This window comes from Ambystoma mexicanum, chromosome 5q (genome assembly GCF_040938575.1).
Source record: "Ambystoma mexicanum isolate Mex_15411 chromosome 5q, UKY_AmexF1_1, whole genome shotgun sequence".
NCBI lineage: Eukaryota > Metazoa > Chordata > Amphibia > Caudata > Ambystomatidae > Ambystoma > Ambystoma mexicanum.
In genome coordinates this window covers 990,965,930-990,988,523 of record NC_090933.1, presented here as the reverse complement: position 1 = coordinate 990,988,523, position 22,594 = coordinate 990,965,930, and the positions used below count along the sequence as shown (strand labels likewise).

Here is a 22,594-nt window from a genome sequence, read left to right as displayed (position 1 = left end):
GTTTGAATCCCGATTGCCTGAGACCTAGGAGGAGGTTGTCTTCTAGGAATTTCTGAATTTGCAGGTAGGCTGCTTTATCCAGAATTTTCAGCAGGAATGGGACGGTGGTGATAGGCCTGTAATTCCCTGGGTTGGAGGGGGGGGGGGGGGGTCGAGGGAGGGCTTTTTTTTTTTTTTTTTTTTTTTTTTTTTTTTAGGAGCGGACAAACTCACGCTTCCTTGAGTCCCATAGGGATGTAGCCAGAACGGAAAGAGGCATTGATGAATGCTGTGATTATAGGGACTAGGGAGGGGGCACAGTCCTTGATGACTTCTGCGGGGCAGGCATCGCCTTTATAATTTGATGGTTTGATGGATTGGAGAAGTGAGGAGACTTCCTTCTCATTCATATCTCTGAAATCGAACATGGGGGAACAGGTGGGTTTGTCTCCTGGTGTTGGATTAGTTTGAGTACTAGAGATCAGTTTAGTGAGCTCTTGTTGGTGTGCAAGTATTTTGGCTTGCAAAGTTTCCAGTTTGCTTAGCATGGCAGACTGAATGGCGTTACACCAGGCTTCATCCTTCACTATTGGAGATGGGGAAGAGGTGGCGGTCTCGAGTTCTCTGAAAATAGCAAATATTTCTCTACTTCCGGATTTGGCATTGGCTATCCTGGTATTGTAGGAAGAGGCTTAAGCATTGGTGATAGCAATTTTGTATTCTTTACAGATGGATTTGAAGGTGATTTTGGTGGCTTCACTGGGGTTATTAATCCATATTTTAAGAGCAGTCCTTTTTCCCCCCCACATAGTTTTAGGAGATTCTGAGTGTACCAGGCGTTTGAATGTTTGGACTTAGAGTGGAGCGGATGTAGGGTGTCAAACAGATTTAGGGTGTTGAGAGGATGTAGGGCGTGATGGTCTTGAACAGACGTAGGGTATTGAGCGGATGTAGTATGTAGTGGTGTTCAGCCAATGTAGGGTGTTGAGCGGATGTAGAGTATGGTGTGGGTGCGTAACGGGTGTAGAGTGCGTAACGGGTGTCGAGCGTGGAGCAAACGGGTGATGTATGTGGATGAACTGGTGAAGTGGTTAGAAGGAACGGATGTAGTAAAGGGAAGAAACAGGTGTAGTGGGTGGCAGGAACGGAGAATGGATCTGGCAGAACGGGTGATTTATATAGATGAGACAGGTAAAGTATGATGAAGGAACGGGTGAAGTGTGTGGACAAAATTGGTCAAATATATTGAATAGAACAATTGAAGTATGTGGATAGAATGGGCGAAGTGGATCGCTCAAATGAAAGATGTAGTTGGAACGTAGGAAGTATGGAAGTATGGGGTTGAACAACTGAAGTATGTGAGTGGAACATATGAACCGGGTGGAACGGAAGAACTGGGTGGAATGGATGAACCAGGTGGAACGGATGAACTGGGTGATATGGATGAACAAAGCAGAAATAATGAACAGGGTGGGATAGGTGAACAGGATGAACGGGTGAAATATGTGGTGCGAACGGGTGAAGTACTTAGATGGAACGGGTGAAATATGTGGATGGAACGGGATTAACGAATGTAGAATGGGTGAAGTGAATGGAACGGGTGAAATGGTAGAACGGATGAAGTAGATGGATGAACGGGTGGAGTGGGTGGAACCAGTGAAGTGGATGGAACCGGTGAAGATGACGTATGTGGATGGATGATGCATGGAGAAAGGATAACCTGGGTAGCACGAATGAAAGAAGCGTTGCTTAAAATGGTTGGAGTGCATAAAATAGCTTAGAGTGCATGGAACAGACTGGAGTGCATAGAATAGAGTGGAGTGCATAGAATTGCGCGGTCATAATGCATGGAACAGTCGGAGTACATGAAACAAATGGAGTACAGGGAACTATTGGAGTGGACCCGATCTCAAACACCTAGGGTAAACCATCATATCACATGGTCCATGCTTACTCTCTTCTTTACACCACCACTCAACTAGAACACAGCGATACTATGACACCATTCGGTATAGCTGTTCTCATACCATCGTTCGCATCATACTCCCCATCACTTTAACTAAACACTGCTGGTTACACACCCTCCAGCCTAGGCGTTCTCCTCAGGCCTAACGCAGCCAGAATCGGTCTGGATAAAAACCTCCCAGAACAAACACATACTCTTGATCTCTCAACCACCACACCTACCGCGAAGCAGCTATCACACGAATGCCACGCCAGCTGCACACAACCGGTGCTCACACGCACCTTTGACACTCTCTATTCTCTCTACTGACTTGAAATTCGGTTCCTGAGGGCATTCAACCTACCAGCACCTTGAGACCATACCAATGGCACATTAGCCGCTATATAACTGAAAAGTAACATAACATGTACAGGTAACCCTACATCGTGGGGTGGAGCACTTTTTTTTTTTTACATACAGTAAGCAAAAAAACCATCCGTTTTATGTCCTGATGGTGCAAACTCATTTGGGCCGTGATGGCTGGAGAAATAAACTCCATCACTATCCAATTTGTGGCACTGTTCACTTTTGGCAAAACAATCCATGTTATGTCTTTACTAGTAATGTTCATATGAGATGGGATGTGATTGAAGAAATCCATTATAAAACCACAATTCACGAATGGACTGGAGGCCAATGGGGAGAGTGTTTCGAGTTTAATCCCCTTCTCGAACAGTGACATCTGCACACAGTATTGTTCCTCTTCGTTACTGACATCTCAACCATTGGAGCGGGCGGCATCAAATTGGCTTCCCTGGTCATCTGGTAGTTGTGGATTTTCTCTGGCTCGTCGATGGCCCACTAAGCAAGCCATTTGCTGTGCCCCAACTTTCATTTCCATTTCGGCCATAGAAGGCTTAATGGTGCCTCCCAACGAGGGACCCTGTGTAACGCTCACCTGACTCCCACGGAGGAGCTGGCCTGGTTTGCGCTGCTGTGACCTCTTCTAAGGTGATGCGCAGGGTTCAGAAGACGGACTGGACCGGGCCTCCAAATCTGGCTTGTCTGGCTCGCAGAAGTATCCTTCTTTAGGCGAAAATAGGGGATTAACTGTCTGCGGGGTAATGCAATCAGCCTCCCACTTTCCCCTCTCACCCTCCTCGAAACCCTTCTGTGATTCCTCGTAGCGTCTCACCTTAGGGTCTAGAAGGACGAGCTCTCCATCCTGCTTCTGATGCAGGGGCGCGTTGGTATCCAGTTACTTCACTCGATTTTCGGATTGGTGAGAACCAAACTTGCTTGGCTTCCAGGTAAGTGTTTTGATAAGAGGTTCCCCTTGTGTCCATGCATTAATGTACTAATACTAGTGTCTTTTTCCCCCATAGGGACCGGGGTACGGAATGCCGGGGAACAGGCACTGACCCGAGATGAGAGGTGAAATCCTTGTAGAAATCAGGTAAGTCTTTAATGAGCGTTTTTTGGTAATGTCTTTTCATTCGCTCATTAACGCTTTTTTTTCCCCCTTAGGTGCCGGGGTCCGGAAATGCCAGGATGCGGCACGGACCCAAAATGAATCAGCAGGTAAGTCTTAATATCGAGATTTAGCTTTCCTTATTTCCTTCTCTCTCTCTCACCTTTTGTTCTGGTCTTTTTCTCCCTAGGCGCTGGGGCGTGACTGCGAATCCGGAGCATCGCTCCTGAACATGGAGTCGCCCTGTAAAGGTGAGTGGAATGCGGCGCTGCAGCGATCGACGCGATGAGCTTTTAAATAAAAGTCTTCCTTTTCAGGATTGTCGGCGAGATGTCTCCGGGATGCGGATTTAGCAGGTAAGGACTTTTCCTTCTTCTGTTCTCTTCTTCTCTTCCTTTGCATGTGATCCAGGATGCTGGCAGGCGTGGCAGAAGTCAGGATGTAGGAGCAGACACGGTGAGCGTCCAGCTGCTAGATGCAGAACAACACGAAGCACGTGTGGCTGTTCGGGTGGGTTTAAATAGCCTTGGAAGAAGTTCCAGGTATGTATCCTTCCTCCAATCAGGCATGTATCCTTCCCCGACCTCGCCCGGATGGTAAATTAGTCCCACAGGTAAAGTAGTTCCTTTCAGGTCTCAAGGAGGCCGGGATCCTGCAGCATGGTCTGCATCAGGTAAGTGCACCCAAGCACTTCCATAATGAGCCTGGCGCCTATGGCGCCAGGACTGATGTCTTTTATGAGCCTGGCGCCATAGGCGCCAGGACACTGTCCAAAGGGCCCCTATATGGGGTTGCTGGGTCCTTCCTTCGGGACTGGATGTCCGCTTTCGGGGACGCAGGGCTTGAACCGGCTCCCCGGGAGTGGGCATCATGACAGCACCCCCCCCCCCCAGGACCCTCCCAAGGTTGTTCCCTCCGGGGGTTTTGGTTTGTCTGGGAAGAGTCGGTGGAATTTCCTAATCGAGGTGCATGCACATGGTCGCTGGGTTCCCGTACCCCTTCCAATCAATTAGGTAGAACAGTTTTGACCTAAACACTTTTGAGTCTAAAATGTTCTTCACTTCGAATTCGGGCTCCCCATCTATTAGAATAGGTTCTGGAGGTTTGAGTAGTCGGGTTCCGGGTACCACTGGTTTCAGAAGTGACACGTGAAAAACAGGGTGAATTTGCATACTAGCTGGTAAATCAAGTTTAACAGCCACTGGGTTAATTATTGTCGTAATAGAATAAGGTCCCAGATATTTTGGGTTAAAAGTTTGAGTGGTAAATGTCTGGTAGCTAACCACACTTGATCCCCAATCTGATACGGAGGTGCTTCACTCCGATGTAGATCAGCATTCTCCTTGTATTTTCTCTTGGCTTGTTGTAAATGCGTAGTTGCCTCTTTGAAGGCTTGGGTAATTGTAGAATGCAGATGTTCTACTGCAGGCATTCCGAGGTTCTGAGGTGAGTCAAGGTTTGAGGTTCGAGGGTGATGCCCAAACAAAGTATAAAAAGGACTGTGGCCAGTTCCAGAGTTTACCGAATTATTATATGCGTATTCGGCTATCCAAAGAATGTCTTTCCAGTTGCTTTCAGATTGCTGTAACATACACCGTAAGTATTGCTCAAGGGTCTGATTTGTCCTCTCGGTCTGACCATCGGTCTGAGGGTGGTGACTGGTCGATAATCTTACGTCGATCTGCGCCATTTGACAACATTTGTGCCAGAAGTGGGAAATGAATTGGCTTCCCCGGTCAGAGATTAGTATAGATGGGAATCCATGTAGCCGAACAATATTTTCGAGGAATTCTTTGGCTAGGACAGAAGCTGAAGGTAAACCTTTCAAAAGGAATAAAGTGGGCCATTTTGGAAAACAAAATCACAATTACCAGAATAGTATTGTACCCCGAACAAGGAGGCAGGTCCGTAATAAAATCCATTGATAGGGTGTGCCAGGGTGCTGGCGGTATGTCTAGAGGTTGAAAGAGACCATCTGGTCTTTTCTTTTGACTTTTATTTTGGGCGCAAACACCACAGGACATCACAAAAGATTTAACATCTTTTCGCCAGGAGGGCCACCAAAATTGTCGTTTCACCTTTTCCTCTGTCTTGGCAATACCGGGGTGTCCCTCTATTAATGCATCATGATAACTGGAAATAACTAGTTCGTGTAATTCCTTATGTGGCAGGAATAAGCGTCCTTGGAAATAAGGTAAACCATTATCTATGGTAAAGTTTGATCCCTTTTGTATCCAATCCTGTAAGGTTGTAGGGTCCAGGAGTAGTTTCACTCTGGCTTGAATGTCTTCAAGCGTCTGTAACGAAGTCATGCCTAGAATCCTCTGTTCGGGAATTATTGGTACTGGTTCTGAGTTTGTATCAGATTCTCCCATTTCAATTCGGGATAAGGCGTCTGCTTTGCCATTCTTGCAGCCAGGTCGATAGGTAATCACGAAATCAAATTCAGCGAAAAACAAAGCCCATCGGAGCTGCCGTGATGACTGAGCCTTGGCGGTTTTCAAATACTGTACATTCCAGTGATCAGTGATCACTGTGATGGTATGTCGAGCGCCAAGCAGATAATGCTGCCAGGCTTTAAAAGCGGACTTAATGGCTAACAGTTCTTTGTCCGTGAATGCATAATTAACCTTGGGTGCCGAGAATTTTCTGGACCAAAATGCTACGGGATGCAGTTGGTTGGTTTCGGGATCTCTTTGGGACAGGACAGCTCCCATGGCTAGGTTGGATGCGTCAGTCTCGACGACATAAGGGAGATCTGGACGCGGGTGTTTCAATATAGGTGCAGAGGTAAACTTAGCTTTTAAATCCTGAAAGGCCTGCTCGGCTTCTTCAGACCATTCAAAACGTTTATTTTTCCTCAAGAGTGCAGTAATGAGTTGTACCACGCGTGAAAATTCCGGGATAAACCTGCGATAGAAATTGGCAAAGCCGAGCATGCTTTGAACCCCTTTTACAGAGCTAGGTGATGGCCATTTGAGGACGGCATCCACTTTTCTTGAGTCCATTCGGACTCTTTTGGGTGTCAGGATGAAACCTAGAAACTCGACTTCTGTGGTATGGAAAACACATTTCTCCAATTTAGCAAATAGTTTGTGTTGGCGCAGTTTTTCAAGTGCTGCCCTGACGTGTTTTCTGTGATCAGATTCCGAAGAGGAGTACACCAGAATGTCATCGATATATACGACAACACAAACATCGATGAGTTCCCGAAGGACATCATTCATGAAGTATTGGAAGGCAGCCGGCGCGTTACACAATCCGAAAGGCATCACCTGGTACTCGAATAATCCGTATTTAGTACGGAAGGCAGTTTTCCATTTGTCGCCTTCTTTAACTCGTACCAGATGATAAGCCCCCCGGAGATCTAACTTGGTGTATATGCAAGCGTCCTTCACCTGGTCAAGGAGTTCAGGGATCAGAGGCAGAGGATAACGGTTTTTAACCGTTATCTGGTTCAATGCGCGGTAATTGATACAAGTTCTAAGGTCGCCTTCTTTTTTGGGCACGAAGAACAAAGCCGAGGATGCCGGGGACTTTGACGGGCGAATAAAACCATTAGCTAGGTATTGATCCAAATATTGTCTCAAATGCAGATTCTCAGGTTCGGTAAGGGCATAAATCCTGCTACAAGGGGGTTGTGCACCGGGCACCAGATCGATTTGGCAATCGTACGATCTGTGAGGAGGTAACGTGTTGGCCTGTTCCTTTTGGAAGACGTCCTGAAAGTCTTGGTATTCCGGAGGTAGTTGCATGGAGGCAGAGGTTACAGATGCTAGATTAATCTTCAGGTTTTCTGGGTAGCAGGTTTGTGTACAATCCGGGAAGGTCATTCTCTTAGCTCGCCAATCAATTCGAGGATTATGTGTCTCTAACCAAGGGATTCCAAGAATAACCTGAAACTGTGGAGCCTTGATTACATCAAACACAACACCCTCCCGATGGCCGTCGGGACCAATAAGAGTCACCTCAGTAGTGGAATGTGTTACCGGTCCAGAGGCAATTTCAGTTCCATCGACTGTGGTGATGACATCTTTGCTGGTTTTAGGACGGAGAGGGAGGTTAATCCTAGAGACCAATTCACGATCCACATAGTTTCCAATAGCCCCACTATCGATGTATGCCTTTATTGCATGCAACCGCTTAGGCTGTTCTGGATCTACGAGAACCATTGGCACAATGAAATGCGAGGTATGAGAGTTAGTTTTCAAGCTCGGCAAGCGGACCCCTACACTTGTCGGGCGGAGTCGTTTCCCGAAACAGAGTCTTCATGGTTTTTATCAGCGGCTCCTACCGCCTTTCGGGGCGGTTTTGCCGGGCAATCTCGTAGAAAGTGTCCAGAATTCCCACAATAAAGACATAATTTTAACTGCCGCCTCCTTTCACGTTCCTTTTGAGTTAAGGGTCCTTTAACCCCTCCAATTTGCATAGGCTCAGAGACATCAACTCCCTTGGGATTAGCACGGGTCTTGACCAACACCCGGGTCTCAAACCTGGACCGATCTGCTTTTCTGTTTTGAAGTCTGTGATCCAATTGGACCACCAAGTCTATATACTCTGTGCATTCTTGGGGCGGATTTACAACTTGGGCCAAGACATCTTTAAGTTCTCCGCGTAGGCCTCGATAAAACAGCGTGACTCTTATCCTCTGCCCATCCCGTTTCCACAATTAGTCTATTAAAGGTTGCAATATAGGATAGGAGGTCTCGATTGCCCTGTCGCAGGGATAGAAGTTCGTCATCCAGAGCCTGCCCCTGAGAGTGTCGAGCAAATAACCTTTCCATGCTAGCTTGAAACCTTTGAAAATCATGGAGAATCGGGTCATCTTGAGTAACCAGTGGAACTGACCAATCGGCAGCGCAGCCGCTGAAATATGACAATACAAAGGCTACCTTGGTCTGATCATTAGGGAAGGCCCCCGGTCTGCATAGGAAGTGCAAACGACACTGATTCATGAATACGGCGAATCGTTTGGGGTCCCCAGCAAAGCGTTCGGGTGGGGCCAGCGGCATGTTTCCAGGTAGATTAATCTGCACAGGGTTACTGGAAACCACAGGAGCGGGGTTCCCTCCGGAACCGGGTAGAGGAGTTTGCCCAGCTTGACCTTGCAAAAGCTGTCTGGCCAGGTCATCATTCCTTTCCTTTGATATTATTAATTCCCTCCTGAGGGCATTGGTCTCTTGACGAGCGGCATGTACTTCGGCCCGTAATTCCCCCAGTAATTGGGCCAACTGATCAGTCTCAGAACTTTCCATAGCGCCTGGGTGGGAATTTGTAGGAAGGCTTTGCGTTCTGTAACGCTTACCTGACTCCCACGGAGGCGCTGGCCTGGTTCGTGCTGCTGTCACCTCTTCTAAGGTGATGCGCAGGGTTCAGAAGACGGACTGGAACGGACGCCCAAATCTGGCTTGTCTGGCTCGCAGAAGTATCCTTCTGTAGGCGAAAATAGGGGATTAACTGTCTGCGGGGTAATGCAATCAGCCTCCCACTTTCCCCTCTCACCCTCCTCGAAACCCTTCTGTGATTCCTTGCAGCGTCTCACCTTAGGGTCTAGAAGGACGAGCTCTCCATCCTGCTTCTGATGCAGGGGCGCGTTGGTATTCAGTTACTTCACTGGATTTTCGGATTGGTGAGAACCAAACTTGCTTGGCTTCCAGGTAAGTTTTTTGATAAGGAGGTTCCCCTTGTGTCCATGCATTAATGTACTAATGCTAGTGTCTTTTTCCCCATAGGGGCTGGGGTACGGAATGCCGGGGAACAGGCACCGACCCGAGATGAGAGGTGAAATCCTTGCAGAAATCTTAATGAGCGTTTTTTGGTAATGTCTTTTCATTCGCTCATTAACGCTGATGTCTTTTTTTTCCCCTTAGGGGCCGGGGTCCGGAAATGCCAGGATGCGGCGCGGACCCGAAATGAAGAGGGAATGAATCAGCAGCTAAGTCTTAACATGGAGATTTAGCTTTGCTTATTCCCTTCTCTCGCTCACCTTTTGTTCTGGTCTTTTTCTCCCTAGGCGCTGGGGCGTGACTGCGAATCCGGAGGATCGCTGCTGAACATGGAGGCGCCCTGTAAAGGTGAGTGGAATGCGGCGCTGCAGCGATCGACGCGATGAGCTTTTAAATAAAAGTCTTCCTTTTCAGGATTGTCGGCGAGATGTCTCTGGGATGCGGATTTAGCAGGTAAGGACTTTTCCTTCTTCTGTTCTCTTCTTCTCTTCCTTTGCATGTGATCCAGGATGCTGGCAGGCGTGGCAGAAGTCAGGATGCAGGAGCAGACATGGTGAGCGTCCAGCTGCTAGATGCAGAACAACGCGAAGCACGTGTGGCTGTTCGGGTGGGGTTTAAATAGCCTTGGAAGAAGTTCCAGGTATGTATCCTTCCTCCAATCAGGTATGTATCCTTCCCCGACCACGCCCGGATGGTAAATTAGTCCCACAGGTAAAGTAGCTCCTTTCAGGCCTCAAGGAGGCCGGGATCCTGCAGCATGGTCTGCATCAGGTAAGTGCACCCAAGCACTTCCATAATGAGGCTGGCGCCTATGGCGCCAGGACTGATGTCTTTTATGAGCATGGCGCCATAGGCGCCAGGACACTGTCCAAAGGGCCCCTATATGGGGTTGCTGGGTCCTTCCTTGGGGACTGGATGTCCGCTTTCGGGGACGCAGGGCTTGAACCGGCTCCCCGGGAGCGGGCATCATGACACCCTGGGCCGGAGCAGCCTTTCCTGTTTCTCTGGCGGCGGCCACCTCTCTAGGGGGCCCTGTAAATAGACTTGTCATTTTGTGTCATCCAATAGAGCATTGGTGACGGTTGTGAAGGGCTGGGCCCTCAACTCCTGCATCTTTGTCGACAACGCTGTTTTAGGAATTCTTCCCCCATATTGCTGCAAAGGCTCTGGCCTGACAGACCTGGATGTATTTAATAGCTGATTAGTCAAAGGAGATTTCCTGGAAGCCTGAGGCAAACCGCCATAAGTTCTTTTAGATTTAGTTGCAACTTTAGATCTTACTTTAGCTAAAACGTTTGGCATGGCAACTTTGCTCTCCTCCTCCGGATACAGTAAGCCAGAATAGTCTGCATTCATTTGGCCGAGCCATGTTGAAGGCTGGTTTGGTTCATCAGGCCAATGGAAGGGCTAGAATCATTAAAGAACCTTTGTGGCCCCTACCGTAGATTCACCGTCTGGAGGTAATGCACAACTAGGTGTGGTCAGTGTATTTAGTATAGGAGGCCCTTCAGGCAAGCCCTCAACGGGGCACTCAGCACTAACTCCGGCACAACGGCCACCTTCTTGGTCAGAATCAGCTTAATTGCGCTCTGATCCTTCGCTAAATTAGTGCATAGCACCAGCAAGGTTCTCAAAGATGCGCCGATTGCGTCCGGGGAAGCGTATACCCGCCCCTATTGTTGGCGTTGTCTGTTAGGAGGAAGTAAGGATCTAGATGATCCATACTGTACCACGGCTGCACTGCCGCCATCAGTGTCACCATCACAGCTACTAGATAGGTAGGTAACCAGCCTTTTTAGATCTGGGGTGGTCGAGAGCTGGGTCCCAATTACATTGGCCTATGAGACAGACGAGTTTAGAGCAGTACCCTTAACAGCAAAACCCAAAAGAATTGTGATGGAGATTCATCACCATATTAAGAAGAGAATGATTGTTGTCAATCACAGGTGATAGGGCTTCTGCCCGAGAAGGCACAACACTTTCATCTTGCCACCTTCCCCACTTTCTGAAGGAACTAAACTTTGTAGTTGTGCTGATGCTAGGCACAATGGCGCACCGTTTGCATCTGAGAGAGGTGCCCGATTTAAAACGGTCTCAGCCAGATGCTGAGACTCCGACACTAATTTAGATGTGTCTTCCACAGAGATGGCCACGCTGCTGTCCGCAAAGCGATTGTTCACGGGGGAGGTGCCAAAATAGCCTGTGATTAAATTAGCCGGTGGGATGGACATGCCGCGAGAAGAGCTGGTTGAGAAGCACAGCAAAAGCGGCGTGAGAAGGTTTCCACCCTTTAAAAGCACTGGTACATGCTTTCCCCTCCTTACCACTGCAAAGCCACGACTTCCTTCCTCCAGGCGCCTTCATAGTGGGCAGGGAAAGGCACGCCCCCGGGAGACAATGTTTGGTGAAATGTCTGTTGTCAGACTCCCTGGGAGTGTAAAAAATGTCAGACGCAGACTGGCAGCTCCTGCACTCTCCTCTCCAGAGGGTCTGCAAGAGTTGCAGTAAAAGGCTGTGAGGGAGAGGCTATGGGGAAGGGAGTGGTTTGCTTTGCGCTGAGGGCAAGGCGGGGTGTGGTATGCACTCACCGCCTTACTGCAGTACATTACACAACCGAATGCTCAACGTGCATCAACAATAATGTACTTGTGTGTACAGTCTAGCACAAACCATTACTTCTTTTAAGTCACACTCAATAACAATTAAAGCTATGTTGCATCCTCTCGTAGAGTTAAGTAAAATATTGCCAATCCATTTTTATCTAATGTACAAAACTACATTTGTGTGATACTGCTGGCATTAAGGTTGCTTGATCTGGTCTTTCCATTATATGTTTGTACGAAGCGGATGTAGGAGGAGAATAAGAATTTTCAGACGGAAAGGGACATGCATTCCAATTAGCACTTCCTTGCTTCATCAAAGTCTTGTGATCCTGGGCAAGACACCTCTCTTGTGCGTCAATCTGCTTACGTCAGTCTCCAACATTTATCTCATCGGAAGGCCAAGATTTCCTCTTCATCACTGAAACCTGATTCTCACATGACTTCCGGCTCATAGCACATGAAGTCTTCGCTCCAGGATACATTCTTATTGTGCCTAACAGGACTAGCAGGACAGGTGGCATAACCATCCTCCACAAGCCCTTGCTCTCCATCTCGCAGAACAAGCCTGTAACTCAGAATGCAAATCGCTCCTGGTAAAATTTCAGCTCACCCCTCTAGCACACTCACAGCTTCCTGCTCATATATAGACCCCCAGGATACAATAGATCTTTCGCAGATTCCCTTAGTGACTCCTTAGGCACACAGGACTGGCTTCCAGGATACTTTGGGTGAAGAACAGCAATTGCACAATGTCGCCTCATAACTACGGGAATAAGTTGCCTCTCCAGGTCCTCTGTAGTTCAGTCCTTGAATCAGCAAAGTAGCCTTTGGATTTCTTGAGTTGCGGCAGCAGAACTTCTTGCTATAGGTGGATTCAGACTACAAGCTTCCTCGACTTCAGCTTCTTGCTTCCGTTTCGATTTTCAGCTTCTGACCAGGAGGAGAGTGAGGGATCCCTTGTTAAACACAAATGTTCCCCATTCACTGGCTAGCTGAGCCTAGCTCAACCTATTACACACTTATGCATTCATACAGGCAGCATCCAATCCGGCTCACAGGCATTCAGGCAATTTAGCCAAAACAGGGGCTAGGTACATAGTGTACAGGGGTTTCAAATAGATGTTTACTTCAACCCAATGCAAGAAAGGAGGCCAAACAAGTTGGTACAGAATGCAGCAGACAGGGAGCCGTTAGACACAGAAATGAAAGCCTTAGTACAGAAAGCAGAAGACAGGTCTCCAATAAAACAGGGAGCTTCGTGAGCAAGATGTTGTTGGTAAAAGGAAACCACAAGCTGAGACCAGTCACACATTTAAAAGAACTGAACAGCTTTGTGCTATACAGGCACTTCAAGATGGAGGGGATTCAAGTCCTGAGAGATATACTGCAGGATGATTGGCTAGCCAGGATAGATCTCAGAGATGCATACCTAACTGTACCGATTTCTGCAGAGCAGAGGAAATTCCTAATATTCTGAGGGAAAGGGCAGATATGGGAATTCACATGCTTGCCCTTCAGGCTGGCGTCAGCCCCATGGTGCTTCACGTAATTGATGAAACCTGCAGTGACGTATCCAAGTGAACAGAGGATACAACTGATTATCTATTTAGACAACATTTGCATAATGTGTTAAGACAGAGACGATCAAGAAACAGGTGGACGCCACTCTGGAGCTGCTAGGGCGATTGGGCTTCCTGGTAAACTGGAAAGTCAATACTGAAACCAGACCACTCCACAGAGTTTCTGGGATTCTTGGTAAACACCCCTCGGGGTACACTGAGTCCATCGGTACACGACATCAGGAAAGCTCTCGCCAGAGAATGGATGTCGATAGGAGAGATAGCCAGGATTAGTGTCCTCGATACAGGTGATTTTATCAGGTCCGCTCCAGTACAGAGATTAAAAACACAACATCTCGAGGGGGTCACATCTTATGAACAGAAAGCACCTCTGTCTCAGAAGGGCAGGGACGAGATGGAGTGGTGGATGCAGCATATGGAGGCATGGAACGGGAGGGCAATATTTGGCTCATCCCCAGAGCTGATAATAGAATCCGATGCCAGCAGATGAAGCTGCGGAGGGGAATGACAACAGGAGGGAGAACGTCAGAGAAAGAACTGGATCTACATATGAGCTGACAAGAGCTTCTGGCAGGTTCGTTCGCAGTGAAATGTTGGACACAGGAGAGAATTCAATGTTGCATTCTCCTCAAGATGGACAATGTGTCTGCAGTAAGGTGCATAAACAGGTTAGGCGGCACAAGGTCCAAAATGCCAGCAGAACTAGCGAAGGAGTTCTGGCACTTATGTCTCCAGAGAAGGTTATCTGTGACGGCGGAATACCGGTCAGGCTGTCTGTTCCAAAGACTAGGGTCACTCTGAAATGGGCCCGCCTTGACCAATTTCCATCGAGGCTGAACAGACAGTGACCTTGTTTTTTCAGCAGACCAGAACCTGAGGTAGAGGCGACGGGTGCATTTCTGCAAGACTGGGACCCAAGTTTGAAGCATGCCTTTTCACCATTCACAATGATAGCAAGAACTCTGGCTCAGGTGAGGAGGCAACGGGTATCAATCTTGGTGATGCCGGCATGGAGGGGCCAGGCATGATTCCCAGACCTGCTAGAAATGGCATACGACAACCCGATTGCATGGCCGATGATTGGCTCAATCATTCGGGACCCAGTGGGGGAGATCATTCTCTGGTGATTGTCAGGCATCCTCAACCTCATTGTGTGGGCGATCCTGGGCTAGGCCGGGATTATCGAGCAAGGCTGAACACATCATTGAGGAATCCTGAGCTCCGGGGACCAGGAAAGTATACAGGTCACATTGATCGAAATTGCATAGCTGGTGTAGGGAGAGGAATGGCTAGAACAGATGTAGTGCATGTAGCACATTATTTAGCTCAGATAGCAGCACAAGGCAAAGCATACAGGACTATTAAGTCCGATCAGCGATTTCAGCAGGGAACATACAGTTAGAAGTGCAAGCAGTGGGGGTACACCCATTGATTTGCAGACTATTGAAAAGTTGCAAACCGATTAGACCTCTTGAAGTAAAAATGTGACCAGTTGTGGGATGTAGATGGAGTATTAGTATAAGTTGTTCACAACATGGCCGGACAACGATGGGTTATCCAGGAAGGCGTTATTGGCTAAGGCGACGATGCTATTATGTTTACTATCATGCAAATGAGTAGCTGACATAAGAGCATTAGAGGTTGATAGGAAAACACCCGCAGGGGTGTCATATATATTTAAGAGAACTAAAACGAATCTGAGAACAGTAGATTATACCTCATTAAGGGGTCATGTCCGGTACGATGTGCACAGGCATATATAAACATGACAAAGACAAACGGCCTGCAGGGGTATCTCAGCTGCTCATTGCTCTGAGGAGACCTTTCAGGGTAGTGGCGTCAGCCACTCTAGCAAGATGGGAGTCAGACAGGCATTGACATTGTGTGTGATGGCGCTCACTCAGCGAGAGGAGCAATGGTGTCCAAGGCATTTGGTGTGGGCGACAGACTGGAGGATATCTTGAAGGGAGCAGATTGGACAAATTAGTCCACATTCAAGACATTTTATTTCAAACCAGTCGAAAAGGTAACATTGTTGGTGGTAAGTAAGCTTTAAACATGCATAATCCGAGCCTCCTTGTCTTAACATAGAATTCCGATTTTCAACAAATTGATTAAAGTCAGCCCTAATTCTATTGAAGACACGGCTGCAAAAGATTATCCCACCCCTTTAATCGTGAAATATCTACTATATCATTATTTGATGATGCAATTATGTAATGTATTTGTTTGATGTAACACAATTACCAACCCAGGGAGATTGGTGATCTGAGATGTTCTTTATATTGCAGGTGTCATGGGAGATAACCGACGGGAACGTAATTTTCAGTCTGGAATTCGATAAAGGTTAAGCGTTTACTGGCAAGGGCGCAAAGTGGATGACCAGAGAAAGAAAGAGGAGGAATGAAGATGGTGGATGGACTTTAGGATGAATAAGGTCATGTGTTTAAGGACTAATAACAAAGAACTACTAAAGACTATTTCATGGAAGGAAAATATGTCTATGGGTTTTTATCCTAGTATAGTGCGCTATGACCACTGAGTTATATGTGGTGGCAAGCTGCGTCACCTATTCCCAAAGGGCCACCCATAAAGGCCTTGAATGGATAATGAAGAATGATGGTTGGGATTAAGGTGTCCCGCGCTCTGCCTTCTTAAATTAGGTAAGCTTAAAGGTTGACATAGAAATGAGTTCAATATATCCTCGGAAAAGATCTTCCAATAGTTGGTTTATCCTCAGAATAGGTCAGCCGACTGGTGTTTCGACCTTAGGCGTCTTCAAGGCCATTGTTCATCCAAATTAGATAAACCATATCTGGCTCAGAAGCGCCTTTGAGAGTCTAGTATATCACTTGCAGATGGTTTGCGATTGTATTAGAAATTTGGTTGTGTTGATTCTACGAAAACGTATGCAAGTTGACATGCACGACATCGATATAGACCCAACGTGACAAGGGTCATGGATACTTCTTCATGAAATGGAACTTGCGCATTGCTATTTCAGAATCAACTTGCATACGTTTTCGTAGAATGAACAAAACCGAATTTCTAATACAATTGCAAACCACATGGATGTGATGCAATATGCTAGACTTGCAACGGCACCTATGAGCCAAATATGGTCTATATGTCTAATTTGGACGAACAATGACCTTGAGGACGACTGAGATCAAAACATGTGTCGGCTGACCTATTCTGAGAATAAACCATCTATAGGAAGATCTTTTCCGAGGACATATTGCACTAATTTCTAGGTCAACCTTTAATCTTACCTAATTTAAGAGACATTAATCCCAACCATCATTCTTAGATTTCATGGAACATGGAGATTTTTACTCGCTTTATCGTTTAAATGGTTTTGTTATTGTTAGGCTGCTCGAGACAGTAAAGTATAAGAGAAGCATAATCCTTGGCCTCTGTGTCTTTAATAGAATTAAGACTTTCTTTAACGAATGTGTTGAAAATCTGAATCGCAAGTCTGTTGTGGTGAGTCTGTTATGGAAGGGAGATGTTGTGTGTGGTGAGTCTGGTATGAAGGGGAGATGTTGTACTGTAGTCTTGTATTGCCACTAGCCTGGATGCTTGCTGTAGAATGTTGGTGCATGAATGCAGCTCAGGAGAATGTTGGGTGGATCTGTGTGTGAATGTTCTGTGAGTGTCAGTTGGGGGCCTGAGCTGGGTTGAATGGATGGCCGGTGGGTCAGCCCCTTTGTTAGTGATGTTTATACCTTCCCATGTCCATGTCAATGTCTACGCGTGCTGCAACTATAATAAGAGTAACTGGAGTAATGTACAGATTTGTACATATGTGAATAAAGCCTTGCCTGGAACTAACTTAGACTCAGCAGCTGGTCTGTGATTCAGTAGTGCACACTGAGTGTCTAACATAAGGCTTCACTACAAATGGCGACTAGGAAAACCAGAAACTATGAAAAACATGTGGAAGAAGATGAAGCCGACTCTAAATGTGCTGATTGAGGAGCTGCAGCAACATAAAAGTACAGTAAGGAGTGCTGTGGGGGGGGAGCAGCGTTGAGACCCACTGTTCCCCCAAAGCCCTGTATATAACCATCCTGCCCAGCAAAATGGAATTAAAAATGACTTTGGACTGGACTCTGGGAGGGAGGTCCCCAACAATTATAATGGCCCAGAGATCCCCGCAAGGTTGGAAAGGGCTGCTTGTAGTCTAACATCATCACAGGATAGCAGAAATCCACTTCTCTGCTGGAAATACAAATAGACTTTGAGTGACTTTGAATTTAGATCCCACAAAAGTCCAGCAGATGGCGCCTGTGCTCCATTCAACTACCTAGGAAATTTAGAAACCTAATGAATATTGCCGTGAAAGAAAAGTGCCGTGTGTTCGAGTAAAATCAACTTTTACCAGTGATATCTCGAATCTATCTGTATACGGAGATCGAGTGGTGATTAGTTTCCCGTGAAGCCTTATGAGTGGGATGTTTTTGGTAAACAGGTGGGCAGCATGGAACTTGCCCTTTGAACAATGCTGTGTGTGAAGTGACAGTTGATAATGTAACTCCTGCGAGGTCCGCTCTGCTCTGTGCTGTCAGGCAGAATGATGACGTAGAATGGAATCCTTGGGGTATTGGCAAAGCTGAAGCGGAGCTGTGAACATTATTTGTGAATCCGCTCGTAATTCTTTGGCAGTTGACAGCCTGACGTTTAAGTCCTTTCATTCAGGCACATTAAGGAAACAACATTAAAGGAAAGGGCGTGCGTACGTCTATCAGCGTGGGGACGCACACGGAAGGAATGTGGACTGCCTTCTGTGTGCACATTTAAAGAAGGGGTGTGCTTCCAGTACAAGGTTTGGAGGAAGCATTTTATTTGATTTTAAAGCTGCACATTTGAATTAGATTTGAGCAGCTGTGTTTATATGGCACCACTATTGAAGGGAGCATTGTCATTTCGCCATCGGATTTGAAAGGAAAGAGATTTGCTTATATTTTATACTTAATGTTTTGCAGATCGATCATTTAGGGAATGAGTATGGTACATGGTAACATGCTGTTGATTGCAGTAGGAATGGGTAATGTGCTGAAGTTATTTGCATAACTGTGATGCTGGAAATGCATCAGAGGGACAGGGCCTCTGAATCCTTGTCCTTTTCTGCCTTTTATCGTGTGTTCTGTTATGTTTTCTGCCCAGGAGTCCATTTGGGACTCCTGGCAGTGCAGCTCTCTCTTTTGGTTTGGTGAACAGACCCATGGGATACCCTTATGGCACCCATGGGTAGGGGTACAACCCTGTGCCCCTAGTGTATGTTTTTTGGCACCTGTGGGTGGCCCACAGAGCAGGGTATGGGCTGGTGGCAGCTCCATGCTGAATTAGACAGGTGCTCTGGGCGTCCTCCATTTTGGGATACCCAGGCCCTGCCATTGGGATCAGTTGATTCCTGATAGAAAACAAGATGGCCCCTGTGGCCTCTTGCTTTCTATGGCCTGTTGTCTTGTTTTTCCCAAAGTCCTGGGAAGCCCTGACTCTGTCCCTTCCCCCTGACTGGCTGTTGGGTGGAAGTTCCATATATGGTGTTGTTGTGAAGGCCCAGCTAGACTGACTGGAGCCTTCCCTTTGACTGTATGTTGTGGGTACCTCCTGTGGGTGGGACCTGGGTGAATGGAGTGTGTGACCAATATACACTTCTTGTTGTGGTTGTCTGGTTTCTGGCATGTGAGACAAAGACTGAGACAGCCCTGCCCGAAACTGGCCTGAATGCAGTGTGTAGTGTTGAATGGCTGGGTACTTGTCCCAATCCACATTCCTTGTTGTGAGTGTCTGAAAGGGAGGAGTGTGGCCTGAATGCACTGTGTGCCTGATTGGCTGACTGACTGCATGAATGCCCTTCTGTGTGATTGGCTGCTGTGTGTGTGCCAGCAGTGTGGATGAGAGACAGGATAGTATATCTGGGGACCTCTCACCACTGGAAATTGTTCAGAAGCATTCAGAAGCTGAGTCTCCACTCAAGAGTAACTGGATTTGCTGATCCTCGACGTCCAGCTGGAAGAAGAAGACTTGCTGTGGCATTTGCTTCGACGGAACTGAAGGTTGTCGAAATCGTCGAGGACTGACCCGAGAGAGGACCTGGCTAGGCGCCCTCTTCCCGTGCTCCGAGGGACCATCGAGCACCGCTGAATCTTCGCCGAAGCGCCCTGGAAGTCAGACCCTCGAAAGGCTGCCGACCCGAGACGGGACCGCCGAGGAGATCGAAGTGAAGCACCCGGACATCGACGCTGTCGAAGTCCATTGCCGTCGACCAGGGTTCGCAGGTCTGTGTAACCGCTGGAGGCCCGTCGAAGTTGTGTTGCCCCGCCGTGGGAACCACTTGACGCCGTGCCGCCGACGACCGGAGCCGTCCGCTCCTTGCCTAAGAACATTTGCCTTGAAGGACTCCCTCGTCCGCATCGTCGGCCGCTTTGTCCCGCCGGAGAAAGTCGAGGACGACCAACGCGCCGAGGAGAATCCGCCGGTGGGTTTCCCGCCACCTCACGACCCCAAAGACTCGAGCGACTCGACGCCCTTGCTGGGCCACCGTCACCCACAATCTTTGCGGTCCAGAACTAGTGTCGCCGAGGTGCCCCGCACGCCTCTTCCTCGCAGGACGCCGACATCTCGACGCCGACGAGCACCGCTCGGATCGAAGCCTGCCGCCTCATCGACGCCGTTCTACCTTGTTTGTTGTCGGACGTTCGACGCCCCGTGTCTCCCGCTTGAAAGGGAAGGCATTCAAGAAGGGCCGTCGATTCCCCGACACCGAACCCCGAGTTCCTCGACGCTTCTCGACGCCTCTCGACGATCCGTGACTCCTGCTTTAAAGGGGGTCATTCAAGAAGGATCTGTCGACGCCTCTTCGAAGAACTCGACTCCACCAGGTACATTGGGGGGGTAAAAACATTATAGGAGAGAAATAGACTATTGAACAATATATGGACTGGGCTGGTGTTATATCTCTTTATTTTACAGGTTGCCCAGGTGGGGGGATCTCCACACAGAACTGTGTCCAGTGGTAGGGGCCAGTATTCTGCCTATTGTTTCAACCCTCTGTTATCTCTCCTCTCTCTATTGCTGGTTTCCTTCTTATTGATCTGTGTGCCATTTTAACAGTATTGTGAATGCACTTTAAAGAGGTCTAATATTAGTGGTACCACTTTAGAATTGTAGATATTTACCATTGCTGATTTTCCTGAGCACAAAGGGCGTTATTGTGATAAGTGTACATAACCCTTGAATATTAATTATATAAAGACTGTGTTTTCAGTAATACAGTGTGTGGACATTCCTTTGTGGGGGCTTGGGGATACACTGTACTTAAGAACCAGCCTGCATCACCTCCTGAGAAGCTAAGCCTTGATTGCTCGTCCATCGTTACCATATTAGAGAATCTTGGCTGGGGTCCTCTGTGCCTCCCCTCTACCATATAGAGAGCGGAAGTACAGACCCCCCTACCAGTCTTTACAGCTGGTGGCAGCGGTGGGATGCTTATGGTTTTAAGACTCAGTGTATAACCGTGCCACTTACAAAATATCCGCACTTTTGTTAGATTAAGGTTCGGGTGTGTTCCAAATAACTGCATTACAAGCAATGGAGTCCATTGCAAATGGTAAATTGACTCGGATGAGCTTAGAGGCTCTCCAGAGTGCTTGTGAAGCCAGGGAGTTAGACTTTGTGGATAAGTCTAGGGCTGAGCTGATAGCTGCCCTGGTGGATTACCAGACTGATGGTGAAACTCTTGAGGAAGGGGGGGATGCAACCAGTGAGGACTCTGCCCCTGGGGTTGTCGCTGAATCTGTTTCTGGGAATGCCACCATTCCTGCTGCCTCTGTTCCAAACCCCAGCAATTCCATGGAACTTGAGTTATTAAGGATGAAGTTAGCCTTTGAATATCGCAAGTTGGAAATAGAAGCTGAGCTTAAGAAAGAGGAGCTGGCACAGCAAGTGGAACTCAAGAATAGGGATCTTGCGCTCAAAGAAAAGGACACTGAATGTCAGAGAATCCAGTTAGAGAAAGCTCGAGTGGAGACTTCAGCTAGACCAATTGAGAGTGGCAGGTCCCCAGCCACCAAGTTTATGAAAGATTTGGTTGGTGTGTTTGTGGAGGGTTCAGATATCCTCCAATGGATTGAAGCGTTTGAAATGGCTTGTGCAATTCATGATGTAGATAAAAGAGATTGGGCTAAGTGTTTGTTAAGCAGAGTGCCTCAAACTGGATATGACTGTATTCTGAAGCTGAGTGTGGAAGAAAGGGGTCAGTATGAGTGTATGAAGTCTGCTTTGATTGCCAAGTTTGGCAAGACACCTGCCCAATACCTTAAAAGGTTCAGGGAATTTAAGAAAAGAGAGAATGTGTCTTGGGTTGACTGGGTGAGTACTGCGCACATGAACATGATGGGGTGGATTGATGGATACAAGGTGAAAACTTTTGTTGAGTTGTCCCACCTCTTGTTTTTTGAGCATTTTTCTGAAGCCTGTTCACCAGAGCTGCGTCAGTATGTGGCTGACCAGAACATTTTGGACCCCTTTAAGCTGGCTAGGTTGGCTGACAAGTGGGTCTCCCATCGGGTGTCCCCTAAGGACCCCAGTGGGAAGGACAAGGACAAAGAAAAGGGGGCCTCTCAGAAAGCTGAGGAGTCCCAAAAGCAGTCACAGTCGGGTAAACCAAAACCTTCCTCTCCTAAGACCCAAAAATCTAGTGGGGATAAGTCCTCTGTGGGTGGGAATAAGAGTAGTGGTCCACCTGCTGCAAAGCAGGTTCCCAGTGGTTCCAGTACCGTACCCCGCACTCCTGGCACTTGTTGGGACTGTGGGGCTCTGGATCACAAAAGGGGTGACCCCAAGTGTAAAGGTAAGGCACTTGGAGTACAGGCTGTCAGCCTGACCTACCCTTACCCCGTGTCTGAGGTGGAGGCCACTGTCCTCCCCTCCTCTACCGGAATCACCTTTGGTGCTCCGGTAGAGATTTCCTTAGTGTCCCTTGGGGCCTGGGACCAGTACGCAGAAGTACTGGCGACTATCCCACAGAACACCCGTAGGTTTTTGAGAAGTGTCCTCTTGAATGGCCAGCCTTCTACTGGTTTGAGAGACACTGGGGCAAGCATGACAGTGGTGGACAGGACCCTGCTCAAGCCAGAGGACTATGAAGGTGCTCCTCTGCAAACCACCAGATTAGCTGGTGGGCCTCCCAAATTATCACCTGTAGCCTTAGTCACACTCATGATTGGAGACAAGACAGCAAAGCTTCCTGTCCTGGTTCAGGACAATGTCCCTGCTAACAT

At 47.7% G+C, this 22,594-nt stretch overlaps 2 protein-coding genes across 3 annotated transcripts in view; one reads left to right on the top strand and one right to left on the bottom strand.

Annotated features, from left to right (window-relative positions):
• The window catches only part of ENY2 (ENY2 transcription and export complex 2 subunit), an 86,316-nt gene that overhangs the window by 55,462 nt on the left and 8,260 nt on the right, over nucleotides 1-22,594 (bottom strand). The gene's annotated exons all lie outside the window — the stretch shown is intronic.
• The window catches only part of NUDCD1 (NudC domain containing 1), a 1,249,938-nt gene continuing 1,245,432 nt past the window's right edge, over nucleotides 18,089-22,594 (top strand). Inside the window, exon 1 of the mRNA XM_069621511.1 lies at nucleotides 18,089-18,132. The gene's annotated coding sequence lies outside the window, so the exon portion shown is untranslated. The remainder of the gene's footprint in view (nucleotides 18,133-22,594) is intronic.